Genomic DNA, 9,864 nt, shown 5'->3' with positions numbered 1-9,864 from the left:
AAATAAATGGGATCGTGTATCATATATGAAGTAAGTTCGAAATTAATGACAATTTTATTTGTTATCAGCAATTACAATTTTTTATTTTTTTATTTATATAATCTCCAACCCTATCCTGAAAACTAAGTTGTTTTGTTATTTTATAATAATTAAAAATATAAAAAATTATCTTTTAATACAATGTCATAAAAGATGGCTCCACCAAATGTTGCATGGAAAGTTAAGCAACTCGTTGCTGAATTTTTATAATGTCATTAGTTTTTTAGATATAAGCATGAATTTCCTATTAGTTTTTTTATTTAATTTTTTTTATGTTATCGAATGGGAGAATCAACAGCAGAACTTGCTGTGTGCGTGATATTGTGAAACATATATTAATAAGGAATTTATGTGTACTTTACATAAATCAGAAAGACTTAATTTTTAAATAATTTTTGTGTCAAGCACATTATACATTGTTTTATTCCATATTGGGTTAGTTTATATTTTATTCTAATCTATATATACAGTATAATCGAGACGAGTTGATAATAATAATAATAATCAGCGCAGAGCCCAAACGGTTAGGAGTTGAAACTTGAAATTTGGTAAACAGTTAGGGTATGTCACGAGAATGCATANCAGCAATTACAATTTTTTATTTATTTATTTATATAATCTCCAACCCTATCTTGAAAACTAAGTTTTTATTTATGTTATCGAATGGGAGAATCAACAGCAGAACTTGCTGTGTGCGTGATATTGTGAAACTTATATATTAATAAAGAATTTATGTGTACTTAACGGAAATTGGAAAGATTTAATTTTTAAATAATTTTTGTGTCAAACACATTATACATTGTTTTATTCCATATTGGGTTAGTTTATATTTTATTCTAATACAATGTTTCTCAACCTCTAACGAATCGTCGCCTCCTTCAACGTAGTATCGTTTCCTTCAATAAAACCGTTACGTAGTATGGCCCACTTCAGTTCAAAATTCGATACCCAAGCCAAGGCTAACGCCAAATTCGTACTGCATTGAATACACTAGTGACTAGTATAATGTTATTTGTTTAATTATTGTACGATATAACGAATAAAATATCTAATTATTCTTAATATAATGTTTTACTACACCGCCCAGAAAATTGTTTTTCGCTCTCCAAAATTTAAAATGTTACTAATCGCCCCCTGAACATGGAAAAACGCCCACTTGGGGCGATATCGCCCCCGTTGAGAAACACTGTTCTAATATATTAAATAAAATATAATTAAAATCTCAACTTTATTTTTAATCTAATGTTATATACTTTTACTAATCTATCATTATCGGTAAGATCGTATATAAATATTTACATAGTAGAAGTTTCAATAAAGAATTTAAGTTAGGATATACTATTATCACTCTGCAAAATCATACTGCTATTTTGATTTAGTTCATTTTTTTTTCTGAAAAATAACTACGAGCTAGAGTTTAGTTAATATGCTAACTATCCTTAAATATTTTTGCTTTATAGTGTAAATTTTTCATTAACANACTTTTTGCCCAGCGAAGCGGGTCCTTGCAGCTAGTATTAAATAAAATATAATGAAAAACTTAACTTTATTTTTTATCTAACGTTAGGCCTATATACTTTTACTAATCTATCATTATCGGTAAGATCGTATATAAATATTTACATAGTGGAAGTTTCAATTAAGGAATTTAAGGATATACTATTATCACTCTGCAAAATTATACTGCTAATTTGATTCAGTTCAATATGCGATTTTACGAAAAAAGAAAATTAAATTACCCAAGAATTAATGACATTTCACATTTACATTTATAACGCAATGTTACTAAAAAATTGATTGGTAAAACTATATATTGAATTTTAGAAATGAAAAAGTCATTGTTTTCTGATTTATATGAAAGTTATATGTAATGACAATAAATAGAAGACGTAAATATCTAAAATTCAATACACTAATGCACCCAAATAAAGTTTTATCATATAATACGAAAATTTAGAAATGTTATTGTCGATCATTCAAAATAATGCTACTCAAGTAAACTTGCATATTTTTATCACTCACAAGGTGAAGTTATTGCACAAAGATTGAATGTCTTGCCTGTACATTGAAAGAATAATAAGTGTTATTCTCATTCCTGTATTTATGCATGAACGTAAAGCTTTTATTTGAAATACGAATAAATGCAGAGTTTATCAAAAAAAAAAAAGAAAGAAAATATTTAACGCTAGAAAACTTCATTTAATTTACATTTTAAATTTGTCACGATAAGAATTAAGTTGCTGACAATATACGTTGAGTAATTTAAATATTGCTAATACACGTCGTAATGAATCGGTTATTTTTCAAGGATATTTTGTTCTGAGAGTATTTATTAGTTAAATATTTAAAAAATAATATATTTATATTTTACAACGTTTCATGATTTGAAATATCGAATGAAATTTATTGCTGATATTAATTTAAAGTTGTACATAGTAATAACCCGAACTTACGCGATAGGTGGGACCGAGCGGTAACCGCGTAAGTCGGGGTATAAATTCGCATATAAATACATACAAATAATTTTTAATTGGAGCCGGAGACTAAAGAAAACAATAATTTAGAAAAAAATGTTTAATAAAATCTTAGATAATACATATGTATAACAAATTAGGCCTATATTATTTTACAATTTTTCACATTTACTTGATTATTACGCCATAATTTTAACATTGTTTCCATCTCAGCGATAATACTGTGACGTTTACGAATGATGCTTGAATTTAAAGATTGAGCATTTTTCACAGCTTCGAGAATTTTTTCTTTGCCTTTTATAATTGTTATGTCCGACAATTCCGGTAGATGAAACTTATTTGCCAATTCATAAATTTTCATTTTTGAATCGAAGTCTTTAATAATGGGTACGTTCGTAGTCAAACGAGTTAAACGCGTTAGTAACGAATTGTTCGAAAGTCTAACGAAATAGGAATAACGATGACATCATTCTCGTTTAACTCCTTCGACTTTACAAACATACCCAATGTTAAACTTTACATTCCAAAGATAAAGTTTATCTTTTCTTGTTTGATGCAGAAGAATTAGTTCTACTTCGTTTGGATGTCATAGTAGAGTCTCTCGAGTCTCCGTAGATATAACAAACACAAAAATAAATAACACAAAATAAATTGTAGCTATGTGTGGATTCCGCGCGACATATCCGAACATGTAAGCTGAACAATAGTGTGGGGAAAGTGAGTAATCAAGGGTTGCGTGCCGCTCAAACAAAAGACGAATCGACGAGATTTGAAAATCGCGTAACTCCGGGTTCGCGTAAGTCGGGGTATTACTGTATATGTTACTGTGAAAGTCCAAAATTAGAGAATGTCGATATTTTCCGGTGAATGTCGACACATACAAAATACGTCGGTGAAAGACCGAATATTTGATTATATTATTATACATTCGAACAATCGCCAGTGTATGTCGACAAGCACAGATAAGATTTGGTGGAGGTCGAAACGACACCCGAGAAGCCGATGTCGACGGAGAGGCGACAGTCTGTCGCCAAATTCTTCGCCGTTTCCTTCTGCTCAAATTGGTGATACCGTAAGAATACAAGTCCCTGATGTCGACCGTGGCCGTACAGATGCCCGAAATGTGTTGGCAGTTGTAGTTGGAATAGAAGACTCCGACTTTTATAAATTAGTTAACAAAAATGTACCCTCAAGCTGCTTTATATACCCGTAATCAGTTCGTAATTTGTAAAGAAAAGTTACTTTCTATAGATGAGGTTTCTTCTCAAGAAATATCACTGAGAGAAGCAGCTGCAGCTAATTCGAAAACTGGGGGGAGCAAGGCTATACACGCTGTCATTGCAAAAAGAAGTGTTCCACGAATAAATGCAGTTGTAAAAGCAAGGGACAAGAGTCCCTTGCTTTTAACCATTGCAAAGAGAAGTGTTCCACGAATAAATGCAGTTGTAAAAGCAAGGGACTCTTGAGCAATTCAAAGTGCCATAACAGTTTAAGTTGTTGCAATTATGTACCGTTAATCACATAATATATGTTTATGTGTAATTTTGTGTATTATTTTTCTACTCTGATTAAGAATGTACAGTACTGTTCGTTTTAGGCTCAACAGTTTATTTACGAGTTCTGTTACTTAAGTTTTCTCCTATTTTGACATTAAAAAGTTGCATTTTTGTCTTAATAAAAATATTTTTATTCAACATTCACCAACAGTGCATGCTGAATGTCGACATTGCCGGTGTAAGTGAGAAATAATGATATTTAGCAAACATTTCGTACATACACGAAACGACTGCGTGAATGCTGAGATTTACCAGAGAATCTCGACATTCGCCAGATATCGGTCATTCACAGTAACATATACAATAGCAGATTAAATTCGTTTACATTGCTCTTTTTATTCTTCGAGTAGTTGTACCTCTGTCTACACACAAATTCTTTCCATCTCTCGCTGTATATATATAATATAAAATGTAAACTATAAACATGTTATTTTTAAAATATTTGTGTAATAAATATTCTCACAACAAAACATTCTTTAAAATATCGATATACAACACTAGGCATAATTGTAAAACCGACTGTCTTGTTTCCTGTTGGTAAAGCCTCAGAATGCCTCAAGGTGTGAATAGATGAGATGGCAGCGGTAGTAGTAATCACGTCATCGTTTGTGGCGTTTATTTGTTTGCTTCAAACATTTCATTAATACAGTAACTTTCTAAACTCTACTTACATTCTTTAATTGTATTCTATTTTAAAAATAAACAGTTTGAAAATATTTTAAATCTTTAAATATGAAGTAAATTTTTGCATGTTAATTTATTTATTTTGAAACTACACCGAAGCAAACCAGTGAATAATAAGCTGAAATAATCCGATTAATTACATTTTGCAGTTTTCTCTTCCTCTTTTATTGATACTTTATTGCATGTAGATTCTGATCTCGTTTTTATTTTCTTCGTTGTATTTTTATTGACTGTTTTAAGACCAAATTATGTTATCGAAGCTATAATAGTCATACTGGAATTTAATAGTGAAAAAACTAATTTACGAAACGATTTACGATTTTAAAAAAACTATATTTGTCAAAAAACAATAATATCCAAAGTAAAACATCTGAGATATAAAGAAATAAAAGCTAAACTTTTTTCTTGGGTGCTTCTCTTGGATAAAGATAAGCTTGGCGCTCCGAATCGATACCATAAGAGCTTACTTTCTAGGGGCGATTGCACGACTAAATTATAAGTGTTCGGTGGTTTTATCAACCTGGCCACTGTTGGGTTTTAAATTAATAGAAAGTATTTCATGAAATTACAGAGCATGTCGCGTGAGATGCGCATAAAATTTCGTACGAAAAGCTGTTTATGGATTAATATTAATTTAATATCTAAATTTATCAGTGTCCATTTTTAAGAAATTTTTTAAATACTAATTCATTAAAAAGCGTTTTTTTTATTTATTTCACATTTTGCCAATAGTAAACTTTAAAATCAGAATTGCAGTGGTCGAAAGAATTTTACCTACTCTGACTTTGACTCCAACTCTACCGAAAAATGTCTGAAACTAGCGACTCCGATTCCACAACACTGGTTTTAAGAGTGTTATAGAATGAAATACGGAAATTATATCACTTTCTTCTTAATACAAATCTTAATTACGGTTCTTTCATAATCCTTTCTTCAGACCACCTTTTAAATTTTCATAAATCTTTTAAGATTAATTATATCTTCTTTTAACTTAAAAATAACTTTGGAAAATTCTTTATCTTCAACAGTTAGATTATTTTGTGGTGGTTGTATTTCATTCATATTCTACGTAACAGATTATAAAGTTATTAAATATAATAAAATTAAATATACAGAAATAAAAATATTTATATAGTGAATGTAATTTAATCATGAATTTATATAAGCCAGCAACGAGTTGCTAAATTTTCCCAGCAGAATTTAAAATTTTGGTGGCTCCATCTGTTATCAAATTTTATTTCAAAAATGTTTTGTATTTTGAACTAATGTAAAATGCCAAAAAGCGTCATTCCATTTTTCAGAATAGGAATGAGTTTTATAAAAAAATTGTTAATGCTAGTAACGAGTAAAATCGTCATTAAGACAGACCCTACAGGAGATACACACGACTCCCATTATTTCCCTACCCCTTCGACATTTATCACAAAAATTTAACAGCATGAATTCTCCTAATAAACAAACCTCCCTGCAAAATATCAGAAATTTTCGACAAAAAGCACAGGAGTTATTAAGCTTCAAACAGGATGAACGAAATCGTGACACACACAGACACTCATACACCCTAACATTTATACATACAAAAATTACCCCCTCCAGATTTTTTGCATTTCTCGACGTTTCAAGCTGTCCTAAGTGCAAAAATGTAAACATTTTCCAGGTCAATTTTTTTACCATTGCCATACTTTTGCTCTGTTATATATAACAGCCGGGAAAGTAAAAATAGTCAGGACTAAATGAAAGGAAATGCCATTCAAATATGATTCAGCCCAGCGTTTCTCAACCGCCGGTTGGCGGAGAATTTTTACCGCTCTGCGTTAAAAATTTTCTTTTTCAAAAAAATAATGATAATGTAATAAATAAAAATTTTATGATGCATAAATAATAATAATAAGTAAATGATAATAATAATTTTACAATTTACTTCTGTAGTAATTCTTTAATATATAGTAAAGTTTTTTGAAAAAACACCACTGGTTCGCGGGCCAAAAAAGGTTGAGAAACGCTGATTTAGCCTACAATATAGATTGGTATTGATGAATAACATTGTTGTATTAAAAAGAAGTAATATTTTAATGAATAAATGAAAAATTACTGACTCAGTATCTGTTTGTGTTGTTGAAGTTATTCTTTCATAAACATTTTCCCCTTGTACATTTCAGAATTCTTGAAAAGTAGGCAAATCAAAAACTTAGGAATAGCAATTGTAAAAGTCTTACTGTCCTTAAATTCTAATGTTATTGTTAATTGTCTACTTGGACTTTACTTATTAATAGGACTTTATACTGTGGAATGGTGAAAAATAAAACCTTGATTGAAATGTTTAATTATAAAACGAGAAAGATCCATTTATACTCGGGATTGGAATATGTATTTACATGTATGGTAGTAATACTGCTGATGAGGGGCATGCTAGCCCGAAACACGTATAATATGTGTACAGAAATTACAGGTGATATAATAAAGAAATTTTGTTCTTTCCTGAACTAACTCTCATTGCTGTGCCAATCTTTAAACACCAGTATAAAGTCCTATTAATAAGTAAAGTCCAAGTAGACAATTAACAATAACACTTAGGAATTGCGTTTGGCTTTTTTTCTTTTTTTGCCGTCGGCCTGATGCTGTTCAAATTGTCTTTCCTAGTAGTCAACCTATTATGGTGTTTATAAAATAATTTTAAAATACCCCTCATTGAGCTCATTTATAATCATTATTAATTTACACTAACCTATATTGTTTATTAAATTAAAATGCAAATTTCTAAAAAAAACTTTTGTATTATAAGAACCCAATTATAGAAAAATGTTCCATGTTTATTAAGTGTTTAATAATATGATTGGAANATGTAATTTAATCATGAATTTATATAAGCCAGCAACGAGTTGCTAAATTTTCCCAGCAGAATTTAAAATTTTGGTGGCTCCATCTGTTATCAAATTTTATTTCAAAAATGTTTTGTATTTTGAACTAATGTAAAATGCCAAAAAGCGTCATTCCACTTTTCAGAATAGGAATGAGTTTTATAAAAAAATTGTTAATGCTAGTAACGAGTAAAATCGTCATTAAGACAGACCCTACAGGAGATACACACGACTCCCATTATTTCCCTACCCCTTCGACATTTATCACAAAAATTTAACAGCATGAATTCTCCTAATAAACAAACCTCCCTGCAAAATATCAGAAATTTTCGACAAAAAGCACAGGAGTTATTAAGCTTCAAACAGGATGAACGAAATCGTGACACACACAGACACTCATACACCCTAACATTTATACATACAAAAATTACCCCCTCCAGATTTTTTGCATTTCTCGACGTTTCAAGCTGTCCTAAGTGCAAAAATGTAAACATTTTCCAGGTCAATTTTTTTACCATTGCCATACTTTTGCTCTGTTATATATAACAGCCGGGAAAGTAAAAATAGTCAGGACTAAATGAAAGGAAATGCCATTCAAATATGATTCAGCCCAGCGTTTCTCAACCGCCGGTTGGCGGAGAATTTTTACCGCTCTGCGTTAAAAATTTTCTTTTTCAAAAAAATAATGATAATGTAATAAATAAAAATTTTATGATGTATAAATAATAATAATAAGTAAATGATAATAATAATTTTACAATTTACTTCTGTAGTAATTCTTTAATATAGGGGAGACCGGGGCAACTTCGGCATGCGGGGCAAGTTTGTCAAGCGCTTTTTTTAAAAACAAATTAAAAGGAGACTTTGGTTATAGGTTAGGCAGTTGAGTTTTATTGGTGGCTTGTTGAGTGTAGTGTTTTTATTGTTCTCCAACAAGCGTAGTTGAATTATCAAGCAAATTTTCATTTTCGTTCAATTCCATATAATATTTTTTTTCCATTTATATTGAATTGGCAGGTTTTGTTATAATTCCATGATAACGAAAGTTACTTTTCCTGTTAGAAGGATGTAACTTCAACTTATTCACGTGGCCAGATCGTGGCTTGGCATTCTGTTCTCAGGGTTGTACTTAATGTTTCGAAATCATGACTAGCGGGGTAAGATCGGCAACATAAAGCCACATTAGAAGCAAAGGATAAAAATCAAACAGATGATAAATGAAAACATGTTTGCATTTGTTATTCATGTATATATGTCTTTGAACTTGCATTTCGTTGTAATAATATTAAATGGGTGTTGGATTTGTATTTCTTTGTTTTAATAGTGAATTCCAACTTATACATTGTTAATAACATAATTTTATATACGTGCCTATCTTGCCCCATTACTGTTGCCCCTATACCAGGGGCAACTTTAATAAAAATAATTAAAATAATTACAACTTTACAAAAAGAGAGAAGTTGCCGATCTTGCCCCTATACCCGGGGCAACTTCGTCAATTTCTCTCTTCTTGTAAAGTTGTAATTATTTTAATTATTTTTATTTCCAAACTGATTTTAACCAGTTCTATAGTAAGGTAACATTCCAATAGACAATATGCAAAGCTTTTTTTTCAGTTTACAGCAGTATTTATTACACAAAATTTAAGTAAAGCTTAACATGCCGATCTTGCTCCGGTCTCCCCTATAGTGAAGTTTTTTGAAAAAACACCACTGGTCCGCGGGCCAAAATAGGTTGAGAAACGCTGATTTAGCCTACAATATAGATTGGTATTGATGAATAACAATGTTGTATTAAAAAGAAGTAATATTTTAATGAATAAATGAAAAATTACTGACTCAGTATTTGTTTGTGTTGTTGAAGTTATTCTTTCATAAACATTTTCCCTTGTACATTTCAAAATTCTTGAAAAGTAAGCAAATCAAAAACTTAGGAATAGCAATTGTAAAAGTCTTACTGTCCTTAAATTCTAATGTTATTGTTAATTGTCTACTTGGACTTTACTTATTAATAGGACTTTATACTGTGGAATGGTGAAAAATAAAACCTTGATTGAAATGTTTAATTATAAAACGAGAAAGATCCATTTATACTCGGGATTGGAATATGTATTTACATGTATGGTAGTAGTACTGCTGATGAGGGGCATGCTAGCCCGAAACACGTATAATATGTGTACAGAAATTACAGGTGATATAATAAAGAAATTTTGTTCTTTCCTGAACTAACTCTCATTGCTGTGCCAATCTTTAA

This window comes from Centruroides sculpturatus, unplaced genomic scaffold (genome assembly GCF_000671375.1).
Source record: "Centruroides sculpturatus isolate CEXI.00-Female unplaced genomic scaffold, Cexi_2.0 scaffold507, whole genome shotgun sequence".
Taxonomy (NCBI): domain Eukaryota; kingdom Metazoa; phylum Arthropoda; class Arachnida; order Scorpiones; family Buthidae; genus Centruroides; species Centruroides sculpturatus.
This window is presented reverse-complemented; position numbering follows the sequence as displayed.